The sequence below is a fragment of the Podarcis tiliguerta genome (assembly GCF_965153285.1).
Source record: "Podarcis tiliguerta genome assembly, chromosome: 10".
Classification (NCBI taxonomy): domain Eukaryota; kingdom Metazoa; phylum Chordata; class Lepidosauria; order Squamata; family Lacertidae; genus Podarcis; species Podarcis tiliguerta.
The window spans coordinates 34,080,267-34,099,605 of record NC_139543.1 but is presented as its reverse complement, the minus strand read 5'-3'; the positions used below and the strand labels follow the sequence as shown (position 1 = coordinate 34,099,605).

The following is a 19,339-nucleotide window of genomic DNA, read 5'->3' as shown; positions in this document are numbered from 1 at the left end:
AGCAGCGGGAGCGCTCCCGCTGCTGGCGGAGAGGTGCCTGCATGCTGAAGCCTGCGCGCGCTGAGCTCAGCGCGTCCAGGCTTCGCGGACCTCTCCGCTAGCAGCGGGAGCGCTCCCGCTGCTGGCGGAGAGGTGCCTGCATGCTGAAGCCTGCGCGCGCTGAGCTCAGCGCGTCCAGGCTTCGCGGACCTCTCCGCTAGCAGCGGGAGCGCTCCCGCTGCTGGCGGAGAGGTGCCTGCATGCTGAAGCCTGCGCGCGCTGAGCTCAGCGCGTCCAGGCTTCGCGGACCTCTCCGCTAGCAGCGGGAGCGCTCCCGCTGCTGGCGGAGAGGTGCCTGCATGCTGAAGCCTGCGCGCGCTGAGCTCAGCGCGTCCAGGCTTCGCGGACCTCTCCGCTAGCAGCGGGAGCGCTCCCGCTGCTGGCGGAGAGGTGCCTGCATGCTGAAGCCTGCGCGCGCTGAGCTCAGCGCGTCCAGGCTTCGCGGACCTCTCCGCTAGCAGCGGGAGCGCTCCCGCTGCTGGCGGAGAGGTGCCTGCATGCTGAAGCCTGCGCGCGCTGAGCTCAGCGCGTCCAGGCTTCGCGGACCTCTCCGCTAGCAGCGGGAGCGCTCCCGCTGCTGGCGGAGAGTTGCCTGCATGCTGAAGCCTGCGCGCGCTGAGCTCAGCGCGTCCAGGCTTCGCGGACCTCTCCGCTAGCAGCGGGAGCCAGCACTGGGCTCCCACGGCTTGCAGAGAGCTGCCTGTTTGGGGGCTGGGGTCGGGGGAAGCTCGGGCTTCCCCAACCCCGCGCCTGGGGGGGAAATAATTTTTTCCCTTTATTTCCCCCCCAAAAAACTAGGTGCGCCTTATGGGACGGTGCGTCCTATAGGGCGAAAAATACGGTAATTGAATCAAGCGAGAAAAGCACTGCAAAAGCACTAGTAGCCATGAGCTATCTCAACCGAGTCTTTTTCTTTTATTTTAGAACACAAGCAAATACTTGTTGTTGTTGTTTAGTTGTTTAGTCGTGTCTGATTCTTCGTGACCCCATGGACCAGAGCACACCAGGCACTTCTGTCTTCCACTGCCTCCCGCAGTTTAGTCAAACTCATACTGGTAGCTTCAAGAACACTATCCAACCTTCTCGTCCTCTGTCGTCCCCTTCTCCTTGTACCCTCCATCTTTCCCAACATCAGGGCCTTTTTCAGGGAGTCTTTTCTTCTCATGAGGTAGCTAGAGTATTGGAGCCTCAGCTTCACGATCTGTCCTTCCAGTGAGCACTCAGGGCTGATTTCCTTAAGAATGGAGAGGTTTGATCTTCTTGCAGTCCATGGGACTATCAAGAGTTTCCTCCAGCACCATAATTCAAAAGCATCAATTCTTCGGCGATCAGCCTTCTTTATGGTCCAGCTCTCACTTCCATACATCACTACTGGGAAAACCATAGCTTTTACTATACGAACCTTTGTTGGCAAGGTGATGATAGGAAATTGAGAGTTGCAGGCAAGCACATGTTTAACTAGTGTGTATGCGTGCTCTGAAAATACATGTGCATGAAAATGCATGCCAAATTATGGGGCAAGATAGCAGCTAATGGCTGACAAGCTATAAGATTTATCTTATGATTTTTCCTTTTTTTATCCTACCGTTCATCCTGAAGGACCCCAGGGTGACCCACTAATTTTCATTGGGGCTTACTCTCATGGAACGCGGCACAGAACTGTTTAGAATGACTGCCTTGAAAATATAAGATAATTTTGTGAGAGGGTGGTTTGACTGAACCATTTTTGGTGAACCTGATTTTAACAACAATTGTCATTCTTGGCCATTGACCATGCTGACTGATGGGAGCTGTAGGCCACTGATAGACAGATTCATGAAGAGTATGGCTAACTTGAAAGTCATTCACGGTGGCAAGCATCACAACATTCTGTATCCTGCTTTTCATCAGCTAGGTCTCAAAGCTGCTAACAATGATAAATATATATATATAAACAAAATTCAAAATCTAAATCATAAAACCTCAATAGATTAAGCCCTTAAACAAGAACATGAGAATTTAAAAAAAGAGATTAGAGAAGCATTGAGGATCCAAAGGCCTTTTGAAACAAGATGGTGGACGTGTGCTTCCCGTGAGAGTTTCTGGATCCAGAGCGTTAAGTCTCAAGAAATGTATTCTCCTTCCTTTTCCAAATACTAAAAATGAGTCATTTGCTACTGCTTCTTTCAGTTGAACATTTAAGCTTTAGTTTGTTATAGCTGTTTGACAACTGAAGACATAATGTTCCAGAAGAAAAGAAAGAAACACAATACACGGGGTTTTATGGCACTCTCATTAGAGTGTCTAATCAGCTGCACACAGAAACTCTTCAAACAGATCTGTGGTAATGTGTGCTATAGCCAGATAATTTAGACAAAGTTCAGTTCTCTAATATTTGCAATTACACTGCCAGCACTAAGGCAGCCGGGCGGGGGGCAGGGGGGGCAATATGTGGAGTTACAGCATTTACAGTGTCGTTTAAATGATGCTCTATTGGGGCCAATGCAAGGCAGTACTTTATACTGGGTGTGGATCAAAGGGTCTAATTGTGGGTATAAACCGCCAGGTGTCAGTGTTTTTTGGCGGGTTGGCAAAACATGTCAGAGACACACTACTGTTTATGTAATAAAATCCATTATTAGCAGCAATAGTTAATAGTTGCCATCTCATCAGTTTGCCTGTCTCCCCAATAGCCACCAGTGTAATGCTGTGATGAAGTTCTGGTCAGTTCAACTGTTTCAAACTTTGCATTAAATGTGCATCTTGAGAGAAAACTCACATGTAAATATTTATTTATTTATTTATTTACACAGGAATGTATTACCACATGAAATAATTTCTACAAACTCACAGGTTAATTTGGAAATGGAAAGAATTATTGGATGTGTTTTTTTAAGCATGTGAAAAGTGAACCAGAAACAGACAAGACTCATCCTAAAATGACAACTTCCTTTTATTCCCACCCCCTGTGAAACAGCACCTAAAAAAAGTTACTCTTCAGGCCACTGCTTAGAGCATGGGGTGGATAACCTTTGGCCTTCTGGGTTTATGTTGTTGGACTGCAACTCCTAATTAGCTCCAGGCAGTATGACCAGCAGTTCAGGATGATGACGGCCAGAGGCCAGTAATATCTGAAGGGCCACAGGTTACGGGTTGACTTGTAGCTGGCTAAGGAGAATGCATCAGTTTCCTCCTGATATAGCAGCCAAGAGATAAGCATGCCTCATATTTTATTTTGTTCTTAAGCCACTTCGCGTGCTTGGCACAAATAGAAAAACTGATGTCCTACTACTTGCATGAATTGAGAAACAGTCTGTACTGCCTTAAGATACAAGCCGTGCTGTGCTGCTGCAACAGCCTTTAGCAAGAACAGATGAGAATGAATCATTTGTAGAAACCTTATTCCGTATGCTGAACATCCATTGCTGGATCAGGGCCATAGCCTTCACACACAAAATTATAACTTGAGACAAAGTATTACCAACCATTCAGCAAAGGATTATCCAACTTCTGGGACACTGGGGGTGCACTGTGTTTGTTTGTTAACAAAGAAGAATCTGAAGATAAATTAAATAATGGTGAGTAATCTATCAAGGTGCTAAGATGATAGATGGCAATTGAAGTCCCCAGGGAAGTCTGTAGACAGGACCATTTTGCAAAATTAGGTTGAATAACTAGTACATGTCAGAGAACTGCAGAATGTAAATCCATGTCTTAGGTTTTCTGTCTGAAAAAAGCACTGCTACTCTGGTTGTAGTGTCAAACAAACACAGTGAAACACAATAATGCACAACTGGAACCACACACAACTTAGTATATATTCATGTTAGTAATACTGTGCTGGATATATCCCTGTGTGGTTATATCTTAAGACCCCTGATACCTATAAATTAAAAATCATCCTCAAGATTTCCAAGGTGGTTGTGGATGATCTTCTGGGAAATAGAAGAGTCCAAAGCACTTTCACAATATGCTTTCTTCCAAAAGAATCTGCCCAGTTAAGTGGCAATCTAAAACAACATGTCCCAGGAGACCTTGTGTTAAATTTCTTTCCTGCCGTTAGTAATTAACAATGTACTCAGAAGACCAGTTTCAAAGCTAACTTTGCCACATGCTGTTTTCCAAAGGTACAAGAAGCATTCAGCCCTAGTCCCCAGACCACACCGATCAAGAGTTCTTCTCAAGCAAACCTCTAAGGAGTGAATTCATGCTGGTTTTAAGTTTTAAGCAATTTCCCCTCTTTTACTAGAACACAACCTTCATAAGTCAACTAACTTGCTTTTTCAAAGCTTTTCAACTGCATTTTAAATAGAAATGGACTCAAAATGTGTTCAGACATTTCCATCTCATTGCACGCACGCACTAGAACCTAAAATATTAGCATACAGCTTTCCAAAGAAAATTAAGAATAAAAGATCTACTGTAATTCTATGAATCTGCAAGGTTGGAAAAAAAGGAATTCAATTTCTCTGGAAGTAATGGAGTGAAACTGCTCATATTACTGTTATTTTCAATGGGCTGGGATGAGATTTATTTCAGCTGGCTGAAATGAGACCTAGTCCATTGTTCCAGCATCATCCTCATGAGCCAATTGTTAATCTGAACAATAACCCGATTTGTCAAATTACACAAATTTATCTTTATAATACATGAATGATGGAGGAAACTGTCATTAACTAGACAGCCATTATGAACCATCATAGCTGTCAATTGTATGATAATCCAAAATAACTGTCATGGCAGGTGAAATTTGATAACAGCTAACTGTGTGAGGATGATGAACAGACACCTCTTCAGCAAGGGGTATTGCAATAGTTTAGCCTCCTCCACAGCCACGGGGTTATGATCTTTGAAAATATCAAAGCCAAAACCACAAAAAGCTTATGAATTTTAAAGAATAATAATGAGAATAAAAGTCCATCAGTTTGTCTTCTTATGATGACATTGAAGGTAAAGAGCTAACACCTGCCTTAGTCAATATGGCTACTCCATCAATTTTAATGGGCTTGCTTGCTCTTGTTATAATCAATAGACATGTGCAGAAGGAGATAATTGCCCTCATATTCATTTATTTGAATATGTATATCCCATTTTTCAATTTCAAGGCAGTTCACAATATCAAACAACACAGTGGGGGCATATCTGAGGCTGCAGATGTGTGTACATGGAAGTGACGACTGCAAATAAAATGAGGGCTACAGTTGCTTAAGAGCAAAAGGGTGGGACACCTGCTGCTCACAATGCAACTGGCTATGGTCACTTCCACTTTGCTAAAATCTATCTCCCACTTGTGGATAGGTGGGGGCTTTGTTGCTTGTGTTAGTATTCCTGCTCCGTGATTGCAGCCATGGGATTTTTGTCTATCACATGACGGTGTATGTTTTGACTCCACGGTGTGGGAAGTGACAGAGACAGGATGTTTGTGTTACTGTGTTCCGTGAACTGGGACTATTGTCCTTTGTTCTCTCTCTTTGCTGTCTGAGGGAGCCATGTTGCAGTGCTCCATGTGTGTTTATACGTAAATAAAGTAGATTAGCCAAAATGCTGAGTTGATGAGGTCTGTTACGCAAGCTGCGAAGACCCTGTGGATCCCTAAGTGTGCTGATGTCTGTTGACATCAGTCACTGTGATGTTCGGGCTGAAGAAAGCTTTTGAAGTTCCCGAACGATCGACCAGGAGGGAGAGAACATGCCAGTCGGGTGTAGGATGAGCTCCTTACATCCTTACTCAAGTGTAGGATGAGCTCCTTACAGATTGTACACCCCTAATTCAGTTAATGAAACATCAGAGACAATATGCTGAGGGCTTCATCTGAAGATGAGCAAAGTCAGTGGAGCAGAGCCATAGCTCTTCCTAATGCATTGCTCTACTCGAAACCCTCCAGACATTCTCTTCCCCCATGGTTGATTTCACTCCGTTGTGCTATGCCAGAAGGGAAGGAAGCAATTCTGCAAGGAGAGAGAGAAAGAGATACCAGCTGCCTTGCTGCTTCTGCACAACAGTTCTTTTTCAGTTCCAACATCCGTGCTGATATGGTTTAGCAGTGGTGAACATAGCCTCCAACATTTCTCCATGTGGCAAAACCCAATGTTTTCAACTCACACTCCAAGTTAATAATTCTCTTCCATCCATTACTTTCAAAAGAAAACAGACAGGATCAAAGTGCTTGAACTTGAAGTTGCAGGGTAGGGTTTTTTGGGGGGAGGGAGGGATATATTTGCTATGCATTCTATAGAACTTCATGAAGTAAAACAGTAATTGAAAATGATACAATGTTCTGCATGAACAGGGTTGCCATATTTCAAAAAGTGAAAATCTGGACACAAAAGTTGTTGAGCTTTCAGAGATTTGCACCCGGACACTGTTTCCAACTGTCGAATCCTGGCTATGTCTGGGAAATTTCCAGACTATGGCAGCCCTATGCAGGATCCATGTTATACATTTTAGGAAAGACGTACTCCTTTGAGTACCTTTATTCAAGAAGGCTCAACATTTATATTAATTGGAGAAATGCGGCTGATAGACAAACCTGCTGTGTTGCAATTTACCTGTCCCCTAAAGCAAACTGACTGCTGCTAGTTGAGTATTCCCAAACTCTGTCATAAAGTTATTGTTTAAAAATTAGAAAATGGTAATTCTGTTTACATTACATTTCCAAGAATTGAGTCCAAACAGTGAACTAAATAAATTATGTATTACATGTGTTAAATGGACACTGCACAGTTCCATTTCTGTAATTATATATTCATGGTTAGAACATTTGTATTCTATAATCATAATGCCATGACTGATAAATTCACTGATGGATGCTATGAAAAGGTTTCTCATCATTATATTCTGCCTGAAGGAGGAAGGGTGATTGTATTCATTGGAGCACCAACAAAGGTTGATTAATTTCTTCTTCATGTATATAAATACATTCAGATTCCGTTTGAATGGTTTTGATATGAGTTCAGGGTGCTCATGCCAGCTGCTAAAGAAAGCTAAAACGGGGGGATTTTTGATTACGTGTATAAAACAGAGAGAAAGATTCAAACACAGGTATGCTACCATCTGCCCATTTCAAAAACACACTGTTTCCACAATGCAGCAGTGGGAATTTGCTGAAAACTCTAAGAGGTCTTAGGCTAAAAACCATGATCCTGAGGCAATACTATCATCTACACATTTTCAGATCACTTTGCATCCCAATTGTTCATCCATATCAGGGGTTGGGAACCTCTTTCAGCCAATGGGCTGCATTCCTTCCGGGCAAGCTTCTGATAGGAATACACCTGTGTGTGAATAGGGTCAGAGTAAAGGGGGGCGCATTTAACGTAAATCATACCTTTGTACAGCAGGCTGCTTTCTACACACAGCCCTCTCTATCTTCCATCCAGGAGGGTAAGAGGCATTGTTGGAGTTCAAAGACATATTCCAGCTAAGCAAAAACTCTCAAGTGGGATATGAAGCAAGGCAAAGAAGGAGAGTGGCCTTGGGCTTGAGGCTCCCTATACCTGATCCATGTGATGACTTAGAAGCCTATGCAAGTCTCCTTTCCCAAAATTGTCTTGGAAGCTGATCATATGTGCAGTCATACCTTGGTTGTCGAACTTAATCCATTCTGGGAGTCCATCTGACTCCTGAAACAGTTCAAAAACCAAGGCGTGGCTTCCAATTGGCTGCAGGAGTTCCCTGCACTCAATCGGAAGCCTCAGAAGCTGCATTGGCCATTCGGCTTCCGAAAAACATTTGCAAACTGTAACACTCACTTCCAGGTTTGCAGTGTTCAGGAGCCAAAACGGCCGAGTACCAAGGCATTTGACAACCAAGGTACGACTGTATTGAGAATTGAGACCCGAATAAGATCTCTTGCCCTTGTTGCAGTGTGAAATACAGTGTTCCCCAGCACCATCAACATGCATCTTTCTGGCTCACAGGCGCCATGGATAACAATAACAATAACAATAACAATAACAATAACAATAACAATAATACATTATGCATCTGACTGGGTTGTCCCAGGCACTCTGGGCAGCTTCCCAATTAAAACATCAAACACAGTAAAACATTAAACATTCAAAACTTTCTTAGATAGGGTTGCCTTCAGATATCTTATAAAAGTCAGATCATTGTTTATTTCCTTGACACCTGATTGGAGGGCATTCCATAGGGCAGATGACTACTGAGAAGGTCCTCTACCTGGTTCCCTGTAACCTCATTTCTCACAGTAAGGGAACCACCAGAAGGCCCTTGGAGCTGGATTTCAGTGTCTGGGCTGAATGATGCGGGTGGAGACGCTCCTTCAGGTATACAATGGCAAGCACCAGCTAAACATCAAAGCAATTGTAGGATTTTCCCATTTCTGCTCCACTTGCCAGGAATACACTGTCATGCACTGTATGAAAAATACGTAAAGGCACCCCCCAAAAAGCAGAAATATGATTTGCCATTCCTTTTATTTTGTGGCTTCCTAACCAATATTATTGCACCAAATCATCCTAGTCGAGAAAACACTAATGATATGTCCCTATGTGATGCAGCACAGATACATTGCATGGATTATCTTGGTTTTTTATCTAAGAGGATTATAGGATAAATGAATAAAATGTCCACTCCAGTGAAATGAAATTGAGTTTTAAGAGAGGGCAGAAATTGCTTACCAGACTAATTTCTTATATTGGTAAAAGAAAGAACAGACTGGTCAAGGAAAAGAAGCAAATGTCATACAATATTCAGTTTCAGAAGGCACTGAGAACAAACTTACTGTTTACAATGTGGATTCTGATGCCTCCTCTCTTTTTCTGTCAGATGTCCACGTTTCTGTAAGGGGAGAAAAGGATATCATGACAATGTGTTTTAAAAATAAGATCAGAGTATTCTGGAATATAGCTATATTAGATCTACTATCTTTGACATGATACAGCCATGACATTAATCCTCCTAAGGGAGAATTGGTCTAGAGTGGGGAAGGCTGTGACTCAGTGGTAGAGCATGTTCTTTGCATGCAGAAAACCCCAGATTCAATCCCCAAGCATCTCCAGGTACGGCTGGGCACATCCACATCTATAACCCTTGAAAGCTGCTACCAGTCAGTGTAGACAATACTGGTATAGATCTACTAGTGGTCTAACTCAGTGTTAGGCAGATGAGTGAGAAGTGAACTGGAAGTTGTAAGAAGATAGAACCTGAAAGACTGAGAGTCCTCTGTTGACCAGGCAAGGGTACCTCTCTAGGCCCCTACTTTTCATACAAGGCCTGGCCAATCCCGATGCTACGTACTGGCTGCCAATCCTGATGTTATTTACCTCTGTTTCCCTTTGATGCTTCAAATGGGCGCTGGAGGTTAAGCACTTATAGTCCTAGGTCGATCCCACTTTTAGACTATGAAATCACCACAAAGCCTGGAGCTGTTTTTATAGGTTTTGTGGAGCATGTGATTTTTAAAAACAGCACTGTCCCCCATGTGTTAATATCACAAATCATTGCACTATGAGAACTGCTCATTGTTCTCAATATCACAGTATGCGAAGATAGCTGCTAAATTTCCCATGTCAATGCTGCTTGTGAAAACTGGGTGTAAGGCTATAGCTGGAAGGAAGCAAAAAATGCTAAGACAAAACTTGGTGAGTTTGGATGGCAGATCAACATGCAACAGGGTACATACTCCTCCATGTATGAGGGAGATATTCCCTACAGGACATGGAAGTAGTTGTAACAGCAGTCTCCCCATTTGTCATTCCCCTCTTGGCATTCAGAGGCATACTGCCTATGGTAGTGAAAGTAGAACATTAGCAATTATGGCTGGTAGCTACAGATAAGACTGATCCTCCACGAATTTGTCTAATCCTGCTGTAAAGCCATCCAAAGTGGACAGCCACCACCACATCTCGCACGAGAGAATTTTACAGTGTGACAAAGTGCTGCGAATTGCACTCGTTAATATTATACGTGACTGAAAATGCGTTGTCACGAAAATAACACAGATGTTCGTAAGATAAATAAATCACCGCTAACTGAGTTGGATTCAGATTTTGCCTTCCACATATGGAAAAGCTACTTCCTTCCAAAGAAGGCTTTTGACTCAGAAGTGGGATCTTGCTAGGAGTGTGAGTGGGTGTGGAGTGAATTTTGCTGATCCCCCCCCCCCCCAGTACCATCTCTTGCACAGTTTTAGGACACTGTGTGGGAGGTGATGCTGAGAGAGAAGGGAAATCAGTACAACTCTCAAAGGATGCTCCTGCCAGCAGAAACAATGTCTAGATCCAAGTCATTAGCTAATTTTGTAGAAGGCCTATTATTGATTATTTACCAATCTATACCCTGCCTTTCAAGTTCTCTGTGGCAGGAGTCATCAACATTTTTAGATCAATGGCCACATCTAAAATTTTGAAAAAGTGCAGGTCACAAAATGGCTGTCATATATAAAAGTGAAGAGGCAAAACCACAAAATAGTCCTTGCATGTTTCCCTCTCCCCCTGCCCTCAAGGAAAAAAGGGAAACCTATATCAGCCACCATTGTGCTCACTCACAGAGAGAAACTTTGCATTTCTCCACTGTTCATAATGAAAGGTGTGTGTGTATCCAGTCCTGGTACCCAATGGAACATGGACATGTCTCAGGGAGTTTGTTCAAAGACTGGGCGGATATTTACTGATATGGCAGGAGCCAATAAGAGCCCCTGTTGATTTTTCTTCTTATTCATTTTTTAAAGAACTGACATTGTGATTATTACAACTGAGGGTAAGACAGAAGGAGAGATGTGGGAAAGGCTAGGAAGAGAAATGTCTTCTCTGTATAAAATGGAGAAACCTTTTTGATTAGATATTAGCAACAACAGTGTGGAATAGGAATGGTGAAAATGAATGTACATAAATGCAAGTACAGCGGCATAAATCTGCTTATATACTTCCTAGCAGTTACTTCTAGAATTTTACATATATAATGAAGAAATCAAACAAGAAAAATGAGAAATGATTCGGCAAAGGAAGATGCAACATTATTTTACAGAACAAAAACCCATTTGCGTTATATGTCTTAGCCTTAAACAAATAATATTTTATATAATGTGCTGGAACATTAACTCACTCATCCATGGCTATGGATCCTGTGGGTTCGAGCATGGGGAACGTGCTCTGGTAATGACGACTGTGTTTCCCAGCTGCTGTTACAGCATCTGTCAACTAGTCCTGCAAGATCTGGTTTTCATTTCAATATTGTTTCAGAGGAAACAGTTATTATTATTATTTTAAAAATCAAAATCCATTAGCAAAACCAATAGAATAAAATGATTTTAGCTATGCCAGATTGCATTTTGCAATAATACTTCAGAGCATATTCTGTACATTTTTTATAAATGGTATCTGGAAAAGATTCCCTTGAGACCCTGAAGCAATCATGTAAATAACGTGCATCTTCTATTTAATTTACTCGGAGGAATCAGTGGGGTGAGGGGAGGGAATTCACAGAGATTTGATCTGGGAGATGCTTGAAGAGTATCCCTGACACAGACAAACACTGCTCAAAGAGCCAAACAACAGCTGAACTAGAAAGACAAGGTGGTAGATCTAATACACTATCAGATCTGTTGCAACTGGAATAACAGATGACAAATAACATGGAATTTTACATACAGCATCAAACAAGACACCCAACAATAACACAGAGTCAAAATTCCCTTTGCATCTATCCACACCCATTGGAGAACATCCAAACTCTTGTCTTGATTACAAAGAGGGACTGCCCTACCTACTGTTTCATTCACGCAGAAGTCTAATACAACAACAGGTATATATTTTAAGAAGTTGGAGGATCAGATCCTTCCAAACACCAACACTCAACACGGGCTGAAGGTGATATGTTCCACATAAGCTTCCTTCCCCAGGAAGGGAGAGGACAAGCCTCCAAAGGTTGCTTGCCAGTGGTAGGCATGGTCAAGTGACAGTGGGCACTGCCGAAACAGGCACTGCCACCTCACAATGCACACTCACCTTCATAACAACATGCGCACACACACTTATGCAGACAATCATGCAGACACTTGCACACACACTCACCACCCATATGGTGCAGAAAGATTTGTCTCTGAAGGGCAGAAATAGTGATTTCATCCCCATTGTTGTACTGGGCTGGGGGAAGAGGTTCCTGTGCTCCCAGCCCAATGCAAGTGGGAAATTACTGTCTCTGCTCTTCAGAGAATACTGTTAAATGCCACCCCAGTTTCCAATCAGTGAGAGACTCCAGGGTTTCCAGTGCTTACCCTGGGTTCGGTTTCCTTGGAATGAAGGAATATACGGTTTTATTTACACATACAATAGAACCTCTAATTACAACTGCATCAGATTACAAACACTTCAGGTTACAAACTCTGCTAACCTGGAAGAGTTACCTCGAGTTGAGAATTTGCCCCAGGATGAGAACAGAAATCGTGTGCCGGAGGCGCAGCGGCAGCAAGAGGCCCCATTAGCAAAAGCACGCCTCTAGTTAAGAACAGTTTCAGATTAAGAACGGACCTCCGGAACAAATTAAGTTCGTAACTAGAGGTACCACTGTATATACAACCTGAGCATAATATGAGGGAGTGGGGCTCAGAGAATTAAGACCCCAGCAGACCTTGCTTCCCCATTTGGTTGCCAAGGGAGCCTCAAAGTCTAGCACAGACCAGCACAGAGGTAAACACACACACACACACACACACACACACACACACACACCCTCTCTCCCTCTCTCTCACACCTCTGGCTACTGTTCTCCTACACAGCAGCTAGGGGAAGAGAGAAAGGCCCACTCTTTTGTCTTGTAGCATAGAGCAACTTCTTTGGTGATGCTAATTATGGTGCTTAACCAGCTAGCCTTAATAGAGGAAATGGTTCAGCAAGCTTGTTCTTATACATTCTACTCCCATAGATACAGGATCCCAAGAACTGGAAGAGACTCGGGGCATCTTCCAGACTGACCCACCCCAACTCATAACAATACAGTCTTTCAAGAGCAGAGGCAATATTCCTGCCCCTGTCACTGTAATGGAGGGTAAGACTCAATGGCTCTTACCATTAGAGCTTTCTGTCTGAAGAGCAGAGGCAGCAAATGTGTTGCTATGGCAACACAATTCCAAATACCAGGAATCAAAAGTGCAAATTATTGATTGGCCGAAGTGGTCTCTTTTGGATATTCTCTTGCTAAGAAACCAAACCTCATGCTTACTGAAATGGGGGGGGGGGGGAGCAAACAACTGCCTCAACACTTCGAAGAAAAACTGGGCTGGGCAGAGAGGAACATCTCCTCTCAGCTAAGCACCTTAATCAGGCAGAAGATGCTTCGCAAAGTTGGCTTTTCCTGACCTTGCAAATGCACCTCTTTTTCTTGTGTGCCGCCTCTGCTGGGAGGCTGATGGTACTCAGAAAACAGGAATGTGTTAAGAGAAAAGAGCACATTTGCATGGGGGCTGGTGGGCCACTTCCGATGACTTGCCAGGCCTGATTCAGCTTGTGGGCTCACCACCCCTGCATGACAACACATCATAATTATATTATATAAATGTGAACCATGACATATGATATATAATGCATGTTGTAGCAGAGCCAAATTACTGTTTTTAATACAAATTTATGATTTATATCAAATCCAAAGCAGTTTGAAGTTGCAATCCTATGCACATATACCTAGGAGCAAGTCCATTAAGCAAAGTGGGAATTCTGAGTGAAGAGTGCATAGGATTGTGCACTCTTAAATGCACAATCAATCTTAAATCAATACACCATCATCTGTTTGTTTTCCCCAGCAACACATTCTTTCATACTAAATATTGATTTGTTAGCAAAGTATATCATCAACTAAAAAAATAAAACTAAAAAAATAAAACCTTGGCTGCTCTGTAACTTTAACACCCTTAACTATATTCAAATCTTCCATAGATGTAAGGTGCCTTGCAACCATGAGCAATGATTTTAACAGCATCTCAAATCAACTGCAGCACAGATCTGTGGATTACTTTGGCACACAGGAGTTTAAAGCACACGCTGTGAATCCCTATACAACCACCACTTAAAACACTGCCCAGGCCCAGATAGATTGCTATGGCAACAAAATCCCAAATACCGGGCTGGTAAGTAACAAAAATGTAAATTATTGATGGACTCGGAGTTGTCTCTCTTGGACACTCTCCTACTGAGAAACCAAACCTTATGCTTACTACTACAGAGGGAAGGTTGATAACACAATTTCCTCAGCACACTGAGCACTTAATCCGGAGGGATTTCATTAAATCTTGCGGTTTAAATTTTTATTCTTGGAGCAGCAGTCAGCAAGCAGAGATTACAGTCAAAATGCCACCATTCAGGTCACCGCTCCCTGAACTCGGGAATTTGCTGTTAACATGACAAGAAACTAAAATTTAAAAGCACCTGAGGGGTCTAAATAGCTTTCATCTTGGGCTTTGATGACAACATTGGCCACAATAGCAGTTGTGGTCAGCAGCAGACAGAAGGGAAGTAAAATACTGATACACAGTATTTTGTAGTACAGTGCCACAAAGGATGCAAGGGAGAGAGAAAAAATGCAGGGACAACTTAGAGGACTCGTGCTTTCCTTGCAAAAGGTCCCAAGTATAATCCCTGGCATCTGCAGGTAGGGCTGAGAACTACCCCTTTCTGAAAATCTAAAGAGCTGCTGCTACTAACTTACGTAGTGTGAACAATACTATGCTAGATACTTGGCACCGTCTAATAATAATAATAATTTATTATTTATACCCCGCCCATCTGGCTGGGCTTCCCCAGCCACTCTGGGCAGCTTCCAAAAAAAATATTAAAATACTATAATACATCAAACATTAAAAGCTTCCCTAAACAGGGCAAAAGCAAAAGAGAGTAGAAAGCAGGACAACATTGTTTCTGTCCCCTTCAGATCAGGTGATGAGAGAATTGTTTTGATTATTAAGACCATTGCTTCTGAGAAAACCAAAATGCTCAAGGGCAGAAAACAGAATGACAAAATCCCGAGAAGAAATTAGTATATTAAAAAGGGGACGGGGGAATCAAAACGGAAAGAGCTTCCCACAATATCCAAACCAAACCTCAAGGTTCTGAATCTAGTCTAAATGGCTGAGGTGGCTAAGCCTGTAAATATTGTTAATAAATAAAACTATTTAAACAACAGTGGAACATCCTTCTTACTCTTCTCGTTGCTTCATCTATGATGGATCAACTGGAATATGGACCATGGAATATGCTCTGTATGCAGAAGATCCCAGGTTCAATTCCTGACATCTGGGAGAGATTCCTTTCTGAAAACCTGGAGAGCTGCTGTCAGTCAGTGTAGACAATACTGACTTAGATGGATCAATGGTTTCACTCTATATAAGGCAGCTTCTGCTGTTCCTATGAGCCACTGCACTATTTCTGAAATATCTGAATCAACCACTTCAACTGAGAGCAAATCCCTTCTTTCTGCTTAGGCCACAGTTGCCACCAAGTTAGATGTAAACATTGTTTTAGCAACAGAAGATGATAGCATGCTATTCTGTTTCTTTTCACCTTTATTTCAGAGATTTAAATGTTAGCTACCTTATTTTGCAGACAGAACACACATAACATTGTCAAGGACAAGAATTCTGGGAGGCTTCTAGCTCCCCTTGGCTCAGGTTGATGGATTTACAGCCCTCTACAATTTCTGTTTCATTCTCAGTTTGATCCCATGTCAAAAGAGCACATCATTTGACAACGTACTACTCTGATAACTGAACCATGACAACGCTTGGCTCAGTATCATAACTCCTTGATCAATAAACAATCACAGGAATCAGTGGGCATCACAAGACTCTCTTTTCAGGAGAGAAAACTGTTAATTACTTCACTGTGACACTTTTATTTACCCACAAAATCATTCTCTCTTACAGCACTTCAGCTGAAAGCAAATACACTGCATAGACAACAAGTAGACCAAAGCGTTGCAAACCATCCTTTGAAGCAGAAATCAAGAGAGGACTCTACATTTGCACAAAGACCTTTTTATACTGGGTCCCCGAACAGATATCCGAAGTCTCCTTTTATCCTGACATTCAAAACTATAGCTCCAATTCCATATACTTCCTAGTATCCAGATGTTATGGTTTTCAAAGGAAGGTGAGAGGACTGTGAGTCAATTACTGGTGAGGCAGTTTAATGCATGTTATGCACGGAGACAGTGTCTTTATGGCACTCTTCAGGCAACAGTAGAAAATGGCACTCAGTAGAAACAGACAGACACACAGGGAGAGCAGCAAGGGGTTATACTCAAAAACTAATTTCAACAATGATAAAAAATATGCCAAGAAATATGTGCCCAAAAATCTGGAAGTCCACACTTGAAAAACGTTAATTCAATTCATTATATTGGACCCATTGTGCTATTAGTTGTTAATGTAAAGGGTTGGAATGAACATTCAGATTTGGAACATGTATTTTGCAAACCATGTTTGGGAATGCCCTGCCTTCATGTGACTGTAATTGCATGGAGGGGTGAGTGCCTGCCTCTGCTGCCCTGTCCTGTTCCCCCTTGTGTTGTGTGTTGAGGCTCTGCCCCCACTCCTCACCTGCAGGTCTGGGAACCCTGATCATGGCCAAAGAGGAGTCTCCCCTCTGCAGACATCCCCACGCAATAAAGGCCAAAATAGCACTTTAATGGCAACTGAATTGTGTCCAAGATGTTTCGTTTCTGGGAATTTGGGGTATGTCAACAATTAAGGAAATAACCAGTGGTATTAGGGTAAGACAATGGTAATAGGGTATGCCAGTTTTGTGACAAAGTGGTTGAAAAGGATATTTGAAAGACGTTTATAATGATATTATTAGCACTCTCATTTATTTGATTTATTATCTTACACAGACATATATTGTAATAAGTGTTTCAAAACACACTAGGTTAACATAACCTTCAGTAAGCTAAAACAATCTGCAGGAAGATTACAGCTGCTAGTGAACCTTCATGAAATGTACCCAGCGCAAATCCTGATACCCTGCCTTGGTTAGATTATGGGGGGGGGGGAATGTTTTTACAACACTGTAAAGCTGGCAATTCAAGGTATTAACTTTTATAAAACTATTAATCAGCAACAGTTAACACAAGACCTGACAACTTCATTTTGATCCCCATAAAACAAATTAAAGTTAACATCACTTAAATGTCACTATGTATTTTACAGACATAAATTAATCCAAAATTCTGACAAGAATGGCTATAAATAAAGCTGGCCGCTCTCCTTTTACTGTTTTTGTAACATGCAGCAATAAAATATTAAATTACTCCCCCCTTTTACCCTTCTAAAATATAATGCTGCATTACTATATGTTAAACCGTTTGAGTTGAAATAAATTACAGAACTGAAATCATAACTATTCAGACAACCATGCTTTCATCCCTCATCCAATCACACCCTTCTCACTTCTGACTTTCCTGACTGGTCCATTCTATATACTGAACTTTTGCACATTTGATATGGTCAAATGTATACACAATGTCTATACAAGTCTGTCTTACATTTAAACGATACTAGTTTGACCAGTGTATACTAATTTGCATGTATACTAATTTGGTGAGTGTGAAAAAGCTCGATATCTAGTTGTTTTATCCGGAAGAAGCTACAGCAAGTACAATGGCTTTTGAAATTCCGCTAATCTTTCCTGCTGACAACAGTCTGATCTTAAATACTTTTCAACAACAATGCATTAACATAGGCCAACGATTCACCTATGAAACTCTGTAATAGGTAGTCCCTCAGCAATGTAATCATGTGGCTGAGCTGTTTTTATAGAGCCCTGTTATATTCCACCAAGGACAACACTGGTTCCTTTAATACAGAGTATCCCTCTATCTTCATCATCTTTGATGTCTCTTATTGCAGACCCAGGTCATCGAGCCTCAACTTCCACAGCTGCCACCACCATGAACCACCATAGATAGGATTGGCAGCAACAGCAGCAGAGATGTTCTGTGCTTATCCTATTAATCATGTTACTTTGAATGTCATACTTTTACAGTATATCTGACTTTCTTCAGTAATGTTTTATTTTGGATTGTTTTATTTGATGTTTTAATGTAGGTTGTAAACTACTGCTTTGAGATTCTTTTCTTGAAAATACAAAGCAGTATAGAAATAAAATGAATAATAATAATAATAATAATAATAATAATTCAAAGAAAGCTATTAAGAATAAAAGGAAAGAAGCTAAGTGGCTTACAGCAAAACACAACCATCAAAACTAGTTTACAGGTACTATTGATGCGGCTGTGACGAAACACCTTTAAATCAGAATATACACACTCCAAAGGTAAATTATTCCATAGCATGGTGGATTCTCAATTGGTTCCACAGAGTTAGGCCATGTGGCCTCATGCAGAGAGCTTTGCATGCTATGAGATTGTTTTTGGTGCTGAGCACAAATTCCAGAACTAAGAATCACCTTCCTAAAGTGCCTTCTTAAAAAGCCAGGTCTTAGTTTTTTTTGCCTACAGGGTTACAGTTAGAGAGCCATGTTATATGCTTCGTTCAACAGCAGCATCCAGTGTGAGGCCTCAGCTGCTAAACAAAGAGTGTGGGTGACACTTAGGGCAGAATCTGGTCCTTCAAGATTCTTCACCTTTGAAGTGAGTCACCACTTGGTTTAGGAGGAACCACTGCAGCTTCTGTCTCACAGGCAATCCAGTTTAACATGACTTCCCAAGTTCTGCCTAATAGCGCAGACCAGCAATAAAACTGCTAGCACATTTGCAAAGCTAAGCAAGGTTCAATCTGGATGGGAGACTGCGTTGAGGTTCCTGCATTGCATGGGGTTGGACAAGATGACTCTTGGGGTACCTAGGACCCTTAGAGTACAGTTCTATGATTCTATACATTTCAGCTAAGTAGTAAGTCCCATTGAGTTTAATGGGCTTAGTCCCAGGTAACTGATTAAAGGATTGTGGCCCCAGTATCTTGATCCTAGGTTTTAACTGCTAACTTCATTGTATGAATATATTTTGCGTGTTGGAACTAGTTAGGTGCCCAATTACTTCTTCTTTAATAGGAATTCCAAATCTTTGAGAAGTTGAGTGGAGACTCTTGTCATATCATAAGACCAACATGCAGAAATTTCAACACAGCTAACAACAAAGGCTTCCTAAAATTGTAAAAAGGAGACATTCTCAAGTTGTGTTTAGTATAAAATCCTCATCACTGACTAGGCATTACCAGAGGGCATCTAACAGGAGTGCTTCTTAAATGCTAATTAGCAATTAGCAACTTCAGTGCCAGATTCTATGCAGGCATGTCCCATATTTAACAAAATTCATACAAAGCCCCCCACCCCCATATTAATATACATATGGC

The 19,339-nt window shown here is 41.9% G+C and overlaps 1 protein-coding gene across 4 annotated transcripts in view; it reads right to left on the bottom strand.

The window, feature by feature from the left end:
• The window catches only part of SYT1 (synaptotagmin 1), a 316,628-nt gene that overhangs the window by 187,565 nt on the left and 109,724 nt on the right, over positions 1–19,339 (bottom strand). For all 4 annotated transcript variants that reach the window (XM_083400991.1, XM_083400988.1, XM_083400990.1 and 1 more), the window contains exon 2: positions 8,765–8,820. The gene's annotated coding sequence lies outside the window, so the exon portion shown is untranslated. The remainder of the gene's footprint in view (positions 1–8,764; positions 8,821–19,339) is intronic.